Source organism: Zalophus californianus, chromosome 6, assembly GCF_009762305.2.
Source record: "Zalophus californianus isolate mZalCal1 chromosome 6, mZalCal1.pri.v2, whole genome shotgun sequence".
In the NCBI taxonomy this organism is placed as follows: domain Eukaryota; kingdom Metazoa; phylum Chordata; class Mammalia; order Carnivora; family Otariidae; genus Zalophus; species Zalophus californianus.
Window position 1 is genome coordinate 110227741 of NC_045600.1, and position 16090 is coordinate 110243830.

At 49.5% G+C, this 16090-nt stretch overlaps 1 protein-coding gene across 1 annotated transcript in view; it reads right to left on the reverse strand.

The window, feature by feature from the left end:
* UACA (uveal autoantigen with coiled-coil domains and ankyrin repeats) overlaps nt 1–12218 on the reverse strand; it is a 141111-nt gene extending 128893 nt beyond the window's left edge. Inside the window, exon 1 of the mRNA XM_027569680.2 lies at nt 11827–12218. The gene's annotated coding sequence lies outside the window, so the exon portion shown is untranslated. The remainder of the gene's footprint in view (nt 1–11826) is intronic.
* Nucleotides 12219–16090: the final 3872 nt, after the last annotated feature.

The window sequence follows — 16090 nt, forward strand, 5'->3', positions numbered from 1 at the left end:
AAGTGGAGCTGGACACAGATATAAAAGACCCAGTCCTCTCCTTGCCAAAGCTCCTTGTTCAGCCAGGGAGCTAACTGTGACTCAGAGTGCTAGGGGTAAAAGAGAAGCCGGAATCCAGCGCTCCCTGGGGGCCTCGGGTCGTGGGTGGGGGACACTGATGGGAAGGGTGAGGCAAGCCTTCACCTTTGCCCGGATGCTGTGGGAGTGGGGGCCCACCTGACAATTGAATGAGAGCTAAAGGGGGAGGAATAGGGACCTCGCTGCAGGGACTGGGTGAGAAAGGGAGACTCTACCTGTTCTGGGGACAGAGTGAAGAGACATAGGGGCAGAGAGAGGAATCCCTTAATGTAGGCAAGAGAGTGCATGCAGTGGGGGGGTGGGGGGGTGGGAAGAGGGGCTGGAGCCCGTGGCAGGGAGGACGGTGTGGGAGTTTCGGAGCTAATGGTGCAGAGATGCTGCCTGCAAACCAACAGAGGGCTGAGGTTAGCCTCAGAGCTGTTACAGGGTTAAACAGAGACACACTGCAAGACATATGGTAGGTGCAGGGAGGAGAGGGCATCTCTGCGAAAGAAGCCCAGGGCTCTTAAAAACTCTCAGGGAGAGCTTCATTGTCTCAGGCACAGGGGTGATCAAGAGCTAGGCTGGGGGGAGCGCGCCCTGTGGCAGCTCTGGGTTGTGGGGGACTGGGAACCGCTTTTCTCCATCAGTCCCACAACCTCGCTTCCTCTAGCGTAGTTGCATCCTAGTCTCAACCATGATGTTACTGTATTATCTTTTAAAAACGTGGAAAAGCCCCCCACCCCCATTTCCCACCACCCCTACCCTACTACACTGCCTCTGGTCACACACAGTGAAGTCCAGGCTTAAGCCAAGTGTAACCAGCCCACAAGGGTCAAGGGGGCCTCAGGGGACCTTAACCATTCAAGGAAAAATAACAGCACATCAAGGCATCCCCCAAGGGGCCAACCAAGAGATGCTGAAGCCCACGCAAAGTTCTCCAAGGGTCAAGAGGGGTGGGAGAGTTTCCCTTAAGTGGGCCTGAGGGGAAAGATAAACAGAAAGGAAAAGCAGCATCCAGAAGAGAGGAGGAGAGAGCAGAGGTCACCCCCAAATGCGGCCCGAATATCTGAGTGCCCTGTGGGATAGAACAGTTCGTCCAGGGTTCTCAGTCATACCGAATCTCTCCCTGGCCTCCACACACGCACTGACTGTGGTACCGGAGGGGTTGCCTTTCAGCCACTAAAGTAGGGGCTACGTGAGGAGTGTGTCCACTGGTCTCAGTGACCAGTCCACACGGGGAATTCAAGCAGAGGAGAGCACATGTAGTCGGTCTGATGCCTGGCTGGGCTTTGTGGATGTAGGGGCGAGCGTGTCTGTGTGTGCATGCATGCTTGTGCGCACACACACGCGTGTGTGTGTGCGTGTGTGTGTGCGTGTGTGCAATGGAGCTTGCCTCCCAGTGGATCCGGCCCACCAGCAACAACTCTGCCGGCAGCTGGGGTTTAGGGGCCTTCCGGCGAGGCCAATGTAGCTAATTTAAGTCATCTGCTGAAACGTAGTGAAAATTAAGTTTTAGTAGGATTCTTCATGTGGGCGCTGTGGTTAAACAGAAATTCCTTTGAAATGATGTCTGAAGAGTGAGTCAAAATAAGGCCGAAAGCTGGGGCAGAGTAACTGCAGGATGGAGCCCGAGCTGGGCGGAGAGGGTATTCACAGAGAGGGCGAGGCCAAGGTGGAAGAGAGATGTTGGCCTCCCCAGCTCTCAACCCAGAGCGTGGCCCCCGCTCCCTCCCCATCCCACTCCTCTTCCTGCCTCCCCCCCATCTCCCCCCCCCCCCCCCCCCCCCCCCCCCCCCCGCCGCCGCTGCCTTTGTCAGAATAAAGTTTCTTTTATTGCTTTTCCTTTTTAAAAAACACCGGTGCTCATGAGAGAAAATTGGAAAATACAGACAGGAAAAAGGGTAAAAAAAATGGTAAAATGTCCATAATCTCACTTTCTTTAAACAGTCACTGGTAATGCTATGTTGGATAATTAAAATAGCCCTCTAGGTGAATAACATAAATTCTTAATGCTTTCTTTGGATACATTCCCAGAAGTCAAATTTGGATTCTACAATTTGGATAATATTTTGCACTATTAACACCATGTCAGATCATTAGAATAGATACTCTCCTGGGTAAAAATATATATCTGTGCTATTATCCATAATACAATACAGAATATAAAATATGCATCATACAATATGTATAATAAATGTTGTACTATGTATAATGAAACACATATAACATATATTTTATACATACGTACAGATGTACCTTTTTTAAACAAAAATGAATTCATCCCGTATATACTACTTTTGTGAATTTCCCCCTCTTTTACCTAACATTTTCTGTGCCATAGGTACATTTATCAACATCATTTTAATGCCTGTGTGTTACCTTATTACCTGAACCACTAAGCTTGTGTAACCTGTCCCCTGCTGCTGGACACTTAGGTTATTCCAACTTTTCTTCTCTATTAATAACAGTGTTGTAATGAACATTCATGCCGCTAAATATTTGCATAAATTCTTAATGCCTTTTTTGAATACAGTCCCAGAAATCCAATTGCTTGCAGCTTCTTGATTTTCATGTGTTAGGAAAATGAAACCCAGAGACTGGCCTAAAGAACTAGAAGCACGATTAAAGGTGGTGGCGCGCGGGAATGGACAACCCACGAACCAGGGCTCAGGCCTATTGGTTCCAGATGCAGTGCTATTTGCACTGTCCGAGATCAGGAAGGAACTCTCCAGATTCCTCGGATGGTGGAAAACACCAGCCGTGAGAATGGGGGGCACAGTTAAGATACAATTTCTTGTAAAAACAAGTGCTTTTAATTCAGAGTCACTTATGGGAGTTACTCAGCTTCTAGAGCCTCAGGTCTGGATACTCTTGAAATGTGTGCGACGTCTATCAGACCGGTCGGTATTTACCTGCCTTTAGCATGTTTTGACATTCCATCTCTCTACCTTCCTTCTCTCCAGCTGGCCCCAGTGAAAGGGGATATGTTTCTTTACATTCTGCAGGAATTTCCCGGCCCATTGTGACATAGCACCTACTTCTCACTTAACATCTCTGCCCTGAGATCTGGAGAACAATCCAAAAACCTCAGCACAGAAACACAAATTGTCCTATTTGTTAGAAAGTAGGGCAAGATTCCTCCCACCCCAGGTCCCCGGCCACACGTTAGTAGTACCACTTAAACTGGACCCCCTAGTGGCTGAACCCGGGAACGAGTAATCTTCCCTGGAGGGAGGAGGTAGCCGGGTGGGGAAGAGGGGCAGGGGCAGATTTATAGAGGACTGCGAGTGGGGGTCGCAAGAGAGGAGAGAATGTGCTGGAAGTCAAAAGAATGCTGGCCTTTGAGTAAGAATCCTGGGCTCCAGTTCCGCCAATGTGCTGTGTGGCTTTAAAGAAGGTGCTTTCCTACTCTGGTCCTGTTGATTCATCAGTTAACCAGGGTGCCAGACCCGTCGGGCTCTACTGTCCCTTTCTGCGGCAGCTGCTCGGCTGTTTTCCTCACTCATCTGGTACATTTGTTTAGTAACACAGCCGAGCATTTCTTGTGTGACTCTTGACAGTCTTTTGTGTTTTCTGAATCTTACGTGTGAATTACCAGGAATGGATCCTATGTTGAGGTCATGGCCAGCTCTGATGTCCGATGCCAGTGTCAAAGCCCCCGAGGCACCTTTGCGATGCCAGTGTCAAAGCCCCCGATGCCAGTGTCAAAGATCCGGAGGCACATTTCCCATAGCAACAAGCTTTTTTTTGAGAGTTGACCACGCCCCTTATATTCAAAGTCTAGCAACAGGGGCTCCAGGAGCCCGAAGGAAAGGTTTGTCCACTGCACACTCACCTCAATAATTCCCACTTCTGCCCCCTTCCTTCACGGCTTTTGGGTCACCGGGGACTACAGAGGTGGTAGAGAGACTCTATCCATCATGCCAGCCTAATCGGGTGGTAGTGCGTCCTCAAAGGTCACACTGCTCGGGACTCTAACCTTTCCCTTCTCAACCAGAAAGACTGCCATGTCTTCCATGCACAAGGAATGCAGAGAAGCGGTGACTTCACTATTTCTCACCCTCCCTGACTACACCATGAGGATCAGAATATTTGCCCAGTCCCAGCTTTCTAGAAGGTTCCTATGCTCCAGGGTGGTGGTGATAAAGAAAGTCAGCTCTCGCAAAGAAGATGAGCCTGGGGGGAAAGGAGGTGACAGGTGCCATCAAAGCAGGTGTGCATCTCACCCCAAACCTTCTAGCGGAAGGGGCAAAGGGGGCTCCTATCACGGGTACACCAAGCTTCCTTCGATGGCATTCCCCTCTCCAAGCCTCCTCTTGATGTTCATTTTGAATTTCTTCTGGATCCCATTTTGTTCTGAGGAAGGAGGGTGCGTTGTCACAGTGAAATTGGCTCTGGGCCTCTGGTTTCCATCAGGAGGACACTGGCTGGATCATTTACCGGCTGGAAGTTGGAACTTCAAAGAGAATTCACTATCCACTCCTGGCAACAAAAGATTGAGAAGCCAGGCCCCTGGGGGAAATGTCTAATGTTTTCCCCTCATTCCTTCTTTGTGAATGCAAAGTAAAACAAGTTTAAAATGGGGATTAGCAAGGAAGGTATGGAGTGGAAAACTCCAGAAGGGTTTTTAGAGCAGACTTGCTAGAGCGGAGGAGAGCATGTAGCTCTGTTCACCGGCGGTGTGCTCTGAGGAACAAGCCACGATCTGGAATGGGAAGCTGGGGCTCCGCTTCCAGCCTTGTCATTCACGGGGAAAGTCACTTCCTCTCTCTGGGCCTCAGTTTCCCCCTCTGTTACCCGCCCTGCCCACCTCAAAGGGTTTGGGGAACGATTTGATGTGGGAAAGGACACGAATGCGCTTTGAAGAGAAAGCTCAAGAGCTCTGGAAACGGAAAGGATGACTGTTTGTTTTCACAAGTGGAGTTGTCTCTTTGCCATCACCCTTGGAGAGGCTGTTTGGGCCGTAAGTATTTGGCCTCTGAACTTTGCTCAGACTGGAGCAGCTGTGGGTGGCAGGAATGCGGGGAGGGAGGAAATATCAGAGTCAGCGAGCATGAGCCTCAGTCTCAGAGTTGGCCAGGTTTCTAGGGGGAAATAAAATCTCAAGTAGCTCTTTGTGGTCCTAAGGAATACACTTATGTGATTGTTTTAAATATTTCAGAGTCTGAAAAAAAGCTGCAAGGGACACATCACAGTGGACAACAATAGAGCTACTCATTTAACCTAGGCTGCACAAATCCACATGAAATGGATTTGCCCCTCTTCCATCTAGCATGCACGCACACACGCACACACGGATTATTGCACCCGCAGTGATTCAGATCGTGGTTTTAATTCTTCCCTCTTTGCATTTAGCCAGAACCTTTCCAGTCTTCAAAGTGCTTCCCAATCCTTTGTCAATTGTCCTTTGTCCATTCCTGGCTCCTACAGTAGGCACTTGGTAAGTTTCTGATCAATGACATGCCACCTGATCTGGAGTAGACTGTTATAGAAATGGCTCCCAATGAACCCTGCCCCTCTGAATCCATGTCTCTTTCCACACTGACTCTGGGCTTGATTTGCCTGGCTGGTGAGACCTTAGTAAAGGTGATACAAACGGAACTTGAAAAGCACGTTGGAACACGCACACCACATGAAGAAACCTGGGCCAGCGCGCCTGCTGGGGACCACGTGGCCCCCAGTCAACAGCCAGCTCCAATTACGAATCACGTGAGTAAGGCTGTTTCGACTCTCCAGTCCTCATCAAGCTACCTGAGGACTGCAGCCAGACGAAGTCAGAACGGCCCAGTTGAGCTCAGTTCAAGTGCTGACCCATAGTGAATTTTGGGTTGGTGTATCATATAGTCATAGATAATTGAGATAATTGATAATTCTTTATTTTTTTACTTATTTTTTTAAAGATTTTATTTATTCATTTGACAGAGAGAGACATAGCAAGAGAGGGAACCCAAGCAGGGGGAGTGGGAGAGGGAGAAGCAGGGTTTCCCGCCGAGCAGGGAGCCCGATGCGGGAATCGAGATCCCAGGACCCTGGGATCATGACCTGAGCCGAAGGCAGACATTTAACGACTGAACCACCCAGGCGCCCGGAGATACTACTTCTTTAAAAAGTGCATAGACACCTTTAGACCGGGAATGATAAATATGTAACATCTCATCTAACAAATTTAATGGATTGGTCGTGTCTTCATGGAAGGCATGCTGAGTAGAATTTGAAGTCCAAGTTAACTAGAAAAGAAAGCCATAATTCATTAGTAATGTGTGCAAAGAACATGGGTGGGAAGAGTGAGGACTCGTATGCCTTGTATTTGCCATCCTTGTCCCATTTTTTTTCATTCAGGGGTCAGTGAACAAGGAAAGAACGATCAAAGTTAAATGCCAAGAGGGCCAATTGGTAAGGGGATTTTCCAATGAGTTATGTCACATTTCCCAGGAACAGTGATGGTGAAGGTAGGACTCCTTGAGTAAACTCAAGCAGACATTATTTACGTCACTGGAGAACACAGTTCTGGGACTGCAGAAACCCACAATTTGGGACTCTAGGTGGCTTCCCAGGTTTGCCCGGGACAGTGTACAGGTAGCTTTACTCTGCTCACAGATCTGGTCATCAGCTTCATATGTACAGAAACTCAGTGTTGTTGGTGCATCCAGAGCTGATTGGGCTCTTGGGAACAGCCTTAGGAGACCACATCCATGAGATACTGTTAGCAAGATAAAATGCAAGGACTTTCCAAGGGTACAACAATCCTTATCAGCTCCCCACACTAAATTAGTCATCAGAAAAGCTCCATCCCATGAAGAAGATGGAATGAGAAGAGAGGAAGTGGGAAGTTTCAGAGGGAATATTTCACACAAGTCAGGAAAAGCAGATAAAATATCCCTAACAACAGTGGTCTCTCTCTCGAGCAGTGGGAAACCCTGAACCTCAGGCCCAGTGTCTCTCTACCTCGAGAATAAGTGGACACTGATCAACGGTAGACATTGATGTATCTTCTGACAGATCCTTCTGGGAGATATGCTTCCTCAGACACATTAATATAATTGATGAAGCCATTGCTCTTTTTTTGGTTCAGAAGCACCTTCTGGGGATCCCACCTTCTTCAGAGTTTTCCTGCCCAAGTACCTGACTGTCCATTACCACCTAGATTTATAAGGCATCTTTTCCCCTTCAAAGATTTCTACATAATGCATTGATTTTGTCCATCTACCCATCCATCATCATCCATGCATGCGTTTCATCTATTTATCCTATAAATCATATCCTATAAACAGTCACTTAACCGACTGAGCCATCCAAACTCAGTTGGTGCTGGGGGACACAAGGAGGAACGAAGCATGGACCCTGCCTTGAAGAAACCTCAAAGGTGAAAAAGGAGACAGGAGTCTGGGTGAAGATCAGTCCTAGACGAGTCCAGGGATCACATGAGGACACTCTAACTAAGCGTAGAGTGAGCAGAGGTGATTGGGAAGAAGGGGCAGATATCAGAGAAAGGGAGTGTTACAGAGAGAAAATGGACTGTCACTGTCTGGTGGGCAGGCAGCGAGAGAGAAGGAAGAAACTAGAATAATAAAAAAGAAAAACATAGCTAAGTACTTGTTAGTGTCATCATTATTATCATTAATAGCTGCCATGTACTGGGCACTTCCACCATGCCAGGTGCCATTCTAAGCCCTTTATATGCATGAATTTGTGTAATCCTCACAACCAGGTGAGGTAGGTACCATCACTATGCCCATATTTCAGATGAGGAAGTGGAGGCATAGAGGCGTAAGTAACTTGTCCAAGGTGACACAGTTAGCTCGGCAGGGGTAGATGACCCTCAGGCATTCGGTTTGGTGTCTTCGTGGATGTCTCCCAGAAACACAGGAACTGTAGGAGGAAGATCCACAGAACAGTTCTAGAAATGTGTCACTTGGGATGCCTGGGACCATCCCAATGGAGAGCTCCAGCAGGGATGGGGGCTAACAAGAGCATCTGTGCTGGAAACATTGACCTAGACACCATCCATGTCTGTGTGCCGTGGTGAGAGCCACAGGTCTGGTATGGCATGTCAAGGACAGGGCCAAGGGCAGGATCTGGATGAAGATCCAAGGCCCCTCCCTGGGGGGCATTTGGAGGAAGAGGAGATGGGTAGGGAGTGTGGAAATGAATGGTTAAGAAGTTAGGATATGAACCAGGAACAGTAGGCATCATAGCAAGTAAGCAAATCTAAAGTTTCAAAAAGGAGGCAATATTCCAATAACTCAAACACCACCAAAGACAGCAAACCAATGCGGTCTGAAAAGCAAACACTAAATTAGGCATTCCTGCAGTTTGACAACGAGTGACCTTGACAAGGCATCAGCAACAGCTCCCAAAGCCCCTGGATCAGTGGTTCTTAAACTCTGGTGCAGAAGAATCTCCTGGTAGTTTATTAAAATTCAGATTCCTGGGACTACTTCCAGAGATTTGGATTCATAAGGCTTGAGTCAAGGTCCAGGAACCTAAATGTTTAAAAAGCCCTCCCCCCGACAAGGTGATTCTGATATTGTTGTTTCCAAAACTCTATTTTTTTTTAAGATTTTATTTATTTATTTAATTGACAGAGAGAGAGAGAGAGAGACACAGCGAGAGAGGGAACACAAGCAGGGGGACTGGGAGAGGGAGAAGCAGGCTTCCCGCTGAGCAGGGAGCCCGATGCGGGGCTCAATCCCAGGACTCTGGGATCATGACCTTGGCCGAAGGCAGTCGCTTAACCGACTAAGCCACCCAAACTCTATTTTGATAAGCACTGCCCTGAAGACAGAAGCATTCCTTCCCCACCTGCCCCAGGTTCTGGTTTCCTATTAAATGATCCACGAGCTCCCTGTGGGAGATCAACACCGTGAGTGGCCAGCCTTTGCAGTGCATGCCTTCCCACGGAAGCCTGGCTTCACGGGCCTTAGTGATGGAATTCTATCTTCGCACGACAGTTAGCAAAATGTTCATGCATACCACGGACCCACATGCACACCCTGAGCACACACAGGATGGGAGAGAAAGCCATTGATCCCAGAGATGAACACTTATAAGCAAATAGATACAAACACGAGTGACTGATCAAAGGAGAAAGAAGAGGAGACGAAAATAATACAAAAGGAGGCAGTAACTCCGGGGAGGCAAAGACCATGAAAAAGAGAGCATATAAATGAGGTTCTTAACTACTAAGTATGGTGCATTTATCCTCCGGGACAAAGTACAAAAGGAACACAGAGGAAGGAGTAACAAATTCTACTTGGAGAAGCTGGTGAGGGCATCCCTGAGGAGGCGGCATTCGAGTCCTTCCCCAGGAAGAGGTCCCGGAGCAGAGGAAGGGGAAGGGAGGCAACAAGGAGCAGGGTGTGTCCAGGAAAGATACAAAGCCTGGCTGAGGCCGGAAGGGAGGAAGTAGGGTGGAGGGAGGGAGAAGCAGATGGAGGGAGAGTGAACAAGGTAGAAGCGCGGCCTTAGGCATCTCTTTGGAGGGTCTTTGATGCATTCTAAGGAATTTAGACTTGATCTAAAGTGGAAGTGGAGAGCCCCCGTGGTTTTTAAGTGGGGGCTGAGTCTTTTGTTTTAGGGAGCTAAGGATGCCCCAGCATGCGGAAGCTGGCAGACCCCATCCTTTCCACCCACGGTGGCATCCAGGGGAAGGGAATTCTCTGGTACAGTCAGAATCCTGAATTCACACGGTCCTCGCGGGCACAGCTTTTGAGTCTGTTTCTTCTTTGCTGTGGGACCTGAAGACTCTCATTTGGGGAAAGAAAAAACAAACAAAAAAAAACCACAGGGAATGAGGAGGGAGAGAAAGCTGGGGAAGAAACACACTCAGCTCCAATTCCTCAAATGGAAAAAAAGAAGGGGTAACCTCTTCCTGTCTAAACATGGATTTAAAATAATCACAGTAAAATGAAGTTTGGTTTTGCAGGGTAGGCTAGGGGAGGAGAACCAAAAATGACCAAAGAACAACAAAGTAGATAAAACAAGCAGAGGAGGAAAGAATATAAAAACAGGAAGTCGGCAGGCAGCCGTTCACCATGAGGTCACTGGCCAAGGCCTCAGGGGCCGAGTCTCTGCAGGTCGCGGGGCTGGGGAAGGGAAAGCCGGGGGAGCAGGCCTTTTCTCGTGGCCTTGGGTACTAGGACAGGCCAGAACATGAGGTCAATGCCAGACGTATCTGGAAAATTTCAAAAACTGTTTCTGTATAGGATGGGGGCAGGGCATTCTCAAGGCTGCCCAGCTGGGCCCTGGGGGTGAAGTAGGAGGCAGTCCTAAATTTAGGTCAGAAACTGACTCCTAGGTGGCCGCCTGTGTGACTTTGGGCAAGGGCCTCTACCTCTCTGGGCCTGTTTCCTCATCAGGGATCGAGTGTGGTTGGCCAGGACTCTGTGCATGGGTGGCCAAGGACGACACTGAAATCCAGCTGTGCACTCTGGCATGAGCTGTGACCGGGAAGAAACTGTTTCATTTTTCTTTTTTTTTTTTTAAAGATTTTATTTATTTATTTGAGAGAGAGAATGAGATAGAGAGAGAGAGAGCACGAAAGGGAAGAGGGTCAGAGGGAGAAGCAGACTCCCTGCTGAGCAGGGAGCCCGATGCGGGACTCGATCCCGGGACTCCAGGATCATGACCTGAGCCGAAGGCAGTTGCTTAACCAACTGAGCCACCCAGGCACCCAAGTGTTTCATTTTTCTAATTTACACCAAAACATGGTTCTGCCCGCCAAACACAGAGCCCACGGGACTGTGACCTCTTAGGTACCCTTTTTCTCATATCTGGAAGCTTCCTGGGCTAATGGGGGCCCTGAAGCAGGGTGTGTGGGTGCTGAGCCCCCACTCCCCCGCCCGCCAGGGAGAGAAAGTGTTGCATGCCATGTTAAGGAACTTGGACTTGAGCGTGAAAGAAATGGAAAGCCAGATTTGCTGCAGCCCCCTGGCCCCCCACCCCACCCCCCCACTCTTCTCCTGGTCCTGCTCAATGGAGAGCCCCTGCTGCCACTGTCGACCACCTCCCAACACAGCAGGCTGTCTCGGCCACCCTGGGGGTGAGCACCAGCTTTAGGCATGAACTTTACTATACCCCATTGTGATAGGAGGAGCTGAAACAGCTCCAGGACCCACTGAGGCTGGCCGCAGAGCTGCCCAGAGGGCCCAGGGACACAACCGGAAGGATGAGGGATAGAGTTAGTGACCCACAGGGTGGGTTTTGACCAGCAAGAGACTGAGACAGGGAGGAAGCCACAGAGAGACTCCTGACTCTTCTCCCCAGCCCAGGTGTGTCTCCCCAGAGATATCCAACATGGCCGAGCGGTCCTTTCTTACTTGTGGGGCCATAGCCAGCTCAGAACAGACCATTTTGTGATTGCCTTTTCTCTGTGTCACTTCCCCTTTCTCTCAGTGTCTCTGCCCTGGGATTACCTGCCCCCCCCCCCCCCCCCACCATAAAGCTTTAGCACATAAGCTTTGCCTCTTGTTTAGGGAAAATGGCTGAGGCAGAGGGCTCCTGATGGCTGACACTGGCCACCTTTTTTTTTTTTAAGATTTTATTTATGTATTTGACAGTGAGAAAGGGAACAAACGGGGAGAGGGAGAAGCAGGCTCCCTGCCAGGGAGGGAGCCCGACGAGGGACTCGATCCCAGGACCCCGGGATCATGACCTGAACCGAAGGCGGATGCTTAACGACTGAGCCACCCAGGCGCCCCTGATATGGCCATCTTGCTGACCCTGGCAAGTGAGGGCTTGCCGCATTAGCGGTGTGACGTTTCTCACCTCTGAGTGTGTTGGCACGAAGTCCCACTTGTTGTAGATAACTGGGCTGCAGAATCGAGAGCGCCTGGGGTCAGTCAGGGCCCAAAACGCTGGCTCTGTCACACACCAGCTACACGCACAAACCGGGACGATGGACGGCCTGACTTGGCCAAGTTCGGTTTCCTCTCCTGCGAGGAAGATGGAGCTGACCCGCCTTCCTTCATGGAGTCGGTGCTGGTTAAATGATGACGTGATGTTTGTGGAAGAGTCGGCCGACCGCTGGACACAGGGATGAGCTCAGACAATGCTGTTTTTGTTGTCACGACGGGGAAAATTGAAGAGTAGGCATCCAGGAGGCCTTGGAGTCAACCCTGCGACCGCAAGTGCAGACGGGGACCGACGCGGCCTGCGGGAGGGGCGTGGCCGGGGCGGCCAAGGCCGCTCTGGAAGATTGCCCAGACTAGATCCGGAGCGTGGCGATTCTCTGTTGTTTGGCCGCTAATCCAGGTGCCCCTGGTCACCCGCTCATCTACAGGCTGCCCGAGCGCGTCTGCCACCCACTCCGACCTTGGCCTGGAGCACGTCCACCCCTCAGCCCGGAGCGCTATTTCCGCCGCTCCTCCTGCCCCCATTGCACCCTCAGGAAGGACGGGCTTCTTGCCGGGCACATTTCCACTCTGGCCTTGGTCTTGGAGACCAGAGGCGTGATTTGGCGGGAGGTGAGGTCCAGGGCAGCCTAGGACACAGGCTGTCACTGCCCACGGCCTCAGCAGCCTGCGGAAGCCTCTGATGCCAGCTCCCATGTCAGCAACTGGCTCTCAGGGATGTTGCCACCTCGCTCGGCTGCGCTATTGCTGGGGCCCTGTCTTCACTTTCACTGCTCCACTTCCCGGTGGTAACAGACCAGGGGGCTTGTACCCCCTCTTCTGCCCCCTGAGTCTCTGCACCTGGCCCACATCTGAAGCTGAGCGCCTAGGTTTGAGGAAACTGAGGCAGGCTTGAGAATGTGCCACTCTAGGTCACCCACAGGCTTATGGGAGGGTTTTGTTATGTTCTGTTTCACTTTTTGATGATGCGGGAGCATGCACATGGGAAAAGCCTGAAAGAGCAATGAAAGTTGGTGGAGTGTTCGCCCTGGCCTCCCCTCCCTGGATGCCGTGAGCCGCAGACGTTCAAGCCAAGCGGCTTGGCCTCCCAGGAGAGAGATAAGCCACGTGTCTCACTTTAAAAAAAAAAAAAAATCACTTTAAATTCTGTTGACCCACTTCTATAAAAGGATAAAGGGCCAAAGCCAAAGGAACAGACCCCGCACCTGTGCTCCCTCTTTTACCTCCAGGCTCAAGGATTCTTCCCTTTCCTTTTGGCATCGTGGAGACTCGGCTCTACCACGGGGTTTGTTATGTCGCCATCTGGTGGTGACAGGGGGTAACGGCCTACTGTCCTTGTTTCCACAAGCTCTGTATTTGGTGAGAGTCCACTCTGTACCAGGCACGGTGTGGTACTTGCGGTCATCTCTTTACATTAAAAATAAGTGGTAGGAACCTGCCCTTGGGATTGGTAGTAACTGCCAATTCACCACCTTCCATAGTAGCTGCATCAGAGGACCCCCCCCCCCACCCTTGTCCACCCTCCCCACCCTATTTGAGATTTCACCCAGAATCCTGGAGGCTGAAAGGAGTCCGATGGAATGAGGGGGGCAGAATTCATTGCAGGTGCAACAAAACGGGACGTTTTCCAGCTGTGGTATTATCTCATCCCTACATTCCAGTGGTTCTTGGCACATCAGAATCACCTACAGGCTTTTAAAAGCAGCGATGCCCAGAACTCACCCCCAGAGACTCTGATTCAATAGTTCAGGCTTGAGGTCGTGGTATTTTTAAAGCCCTCCGGGTGCTTCTAATGTGCCGCCAGGATTGAGAAATGCTGTACAATTGGTAAGCGTGGGTCAGACATCACCCTTTTTATTGTCGTTATAACTGGGAGAATTATTCCCTCACCTGCACATAGCGCTCCCCACTCTTCACACTCAGACAGAGCTTGGGAGCAGCCTGGTCCCACCATCTAAGAATTCCATCTGTCTCTCACATTACAAGGAATATCTTCCAAGTTTCCGGGGGAACCTTTGAGAAGCTCCACAACTACTATCAAAAGGTGTATGACCCGTAGGCCCATTTTCTTATTCTTGACCAGACCAAAGGAGCACTATTTGAAAGTAGAATGGTTGGGAAAGAGTTGAAGATAGAAGCATATTCTGGTCACCAAAAGAATGTAAAGTAAAACCCCAAGGGGAAGTCTTGCAAAGGATGGGAAGTTGGTGAGGGAAAGTTTGTTTTCTCCATAAGAGTCTAAAGTTAGTCTGTGCTCTCTGGGAATTGTCATTGCTTGGGGCATGTGTATGCTGTTAGTGCATGGATATTTGGAAGAATAAAGAGGCCCATTTTCTTTTTTTTTTTTTAAGATGTTATTTATTTATGTATTTATTTATTTATTTGACAGAGAGAGAGAGATAGCACAAGCAGGGGGAGTGGAAGGCAGAGGGGGAAGCAGACTCCTTGCTGAGCAGGGAGCCGGGCGTGGGGCTTGATCCCAGGACCCTGGGATCATGACCTGAGTGGAAGGCAGATGCTTAACTGACTGACCCACCCAGGTGCCCCAAAGAGGCCCATTTTCAATTCACATTGGTGGACACCTTCAAGAAGACCAGATATGGGGTTCCCCACATCTCCCACAGTTTATCTGGCTCTGAAGGACTTGGAGAGCCCAAGGTCATCTTGGACTATTTCGCTGAGCTGTTCTGGACAGAGTAACTAAGATTTAGTTAAATGAACTTCTGGGGAGTTGGGTGGAGCTAGGAAATCCTTGTGTGACAGGCCAGTCTCTAAAGATGGGAGGTGGGGTTTCCTAAGCACACCCCAGAGTGGGGAGGCATGAGGAAGAAGGCTGTCTCTCCAGAATAAAGTCACGGCAACAAGATCAGGTTCTGGAGAGCACCCACCTAAAGAGCTTCCTCCTGCGAAATGTCAAATTTCTTGGATGTTTTTCTGAGACAAATGGTATTGGTGGCCGTTTAAAATTCTCTCTCTTATACGTTGTCACTTTAATTTTTCCAACCTTTAGTAAAGTCTGATATATTTATCCACGTTTGTGTGCTTATGTTGTGAAGAGAGCCAGAGACACATGAGTCTGTCTTCACGGGCCCGTAGGCCATTATTCAGGAAGGAGCAGGACTCGGGGCGGGGGGGGGCGGGGGTGTGTGTGTGGCCTAGTCGCATGTTGACCTGAGTCGGGCCCACACAGAACCCAGAGCCACCAGGAAGAGAACAGCCCCCAGAGGGACAGAGGCCAGGGAAATTCAGACGCGGGAGAAGGGAGAAAACCCCCGGTTTCTCTCCCAGATATAGAGGGGGGTGACCCTTATGATACAAGGGAGAGCCGTCACTTGAGTCACGCCCTAAATTCCTTCATTACTGAGGTAAAGAGGGAAGAGGAGCTTGACTGAGAGGGCTGATCTAGAGATGTGATTTTAACTGAATTAGCTTGGGGGTAGCACCAGGATATTTAAGCAGAGACTTCCCATCGGTATGAGGAACATATGTGAAAAAGAGAAGGTGGGAAATTTAAGACCAGAGATAAAAATTGGAGAATCTAAGCAGTATGAAAAACTTCTGGGTATAACAGCTTTTGGAGACATAGACCAAGTCTTAGCCCTTTATCTTCCACATGAAGAAACTAAGACTCTGACGGGGGCAAGGGTCATTGATGTCCCCGAGGCTGCAGCATTGTTTGGCCCGAGATGTATAACTTGATCCCACCTCGCCTGACTCCCAATTCAGGTCTTGTTTTTGTTTTTTTTTCCCTAGATGTCATCTTGATCCTGGTAATTTCAACATTGACCATGGTGAACACATGAAAGACCATGTGTGGGATGTTTTGGGGAACTCACCAACCAGTACGCTTTCACTGGGTTTTTGTGGGGCTGATTAAAGGTAAGTTTTATCTTCATTTTTCTAAAATCTATTTTTGTTTTGTTTTTAGTAGCCTAATGACCAGTGTTTGTGTAGGCAGAGTTGAATGTGAGTCAGGACTCTCCCCTTTGCTTTCAGTGCACTCCAAGACTTTAGAACAGCATGGGCAAAGTGTATCAAATGGTTGCCATTTATTTTTTGTCTTTTTCTAAGGATTTTATTTATTTGTCTGACAGAGAGAGACACAGCAAGAGAGGGAACACAAGCAGAGGGAGTGGGAGAGGGAGAAGCAGGCTCCCTGTGGAGCAGGGAACCCAATG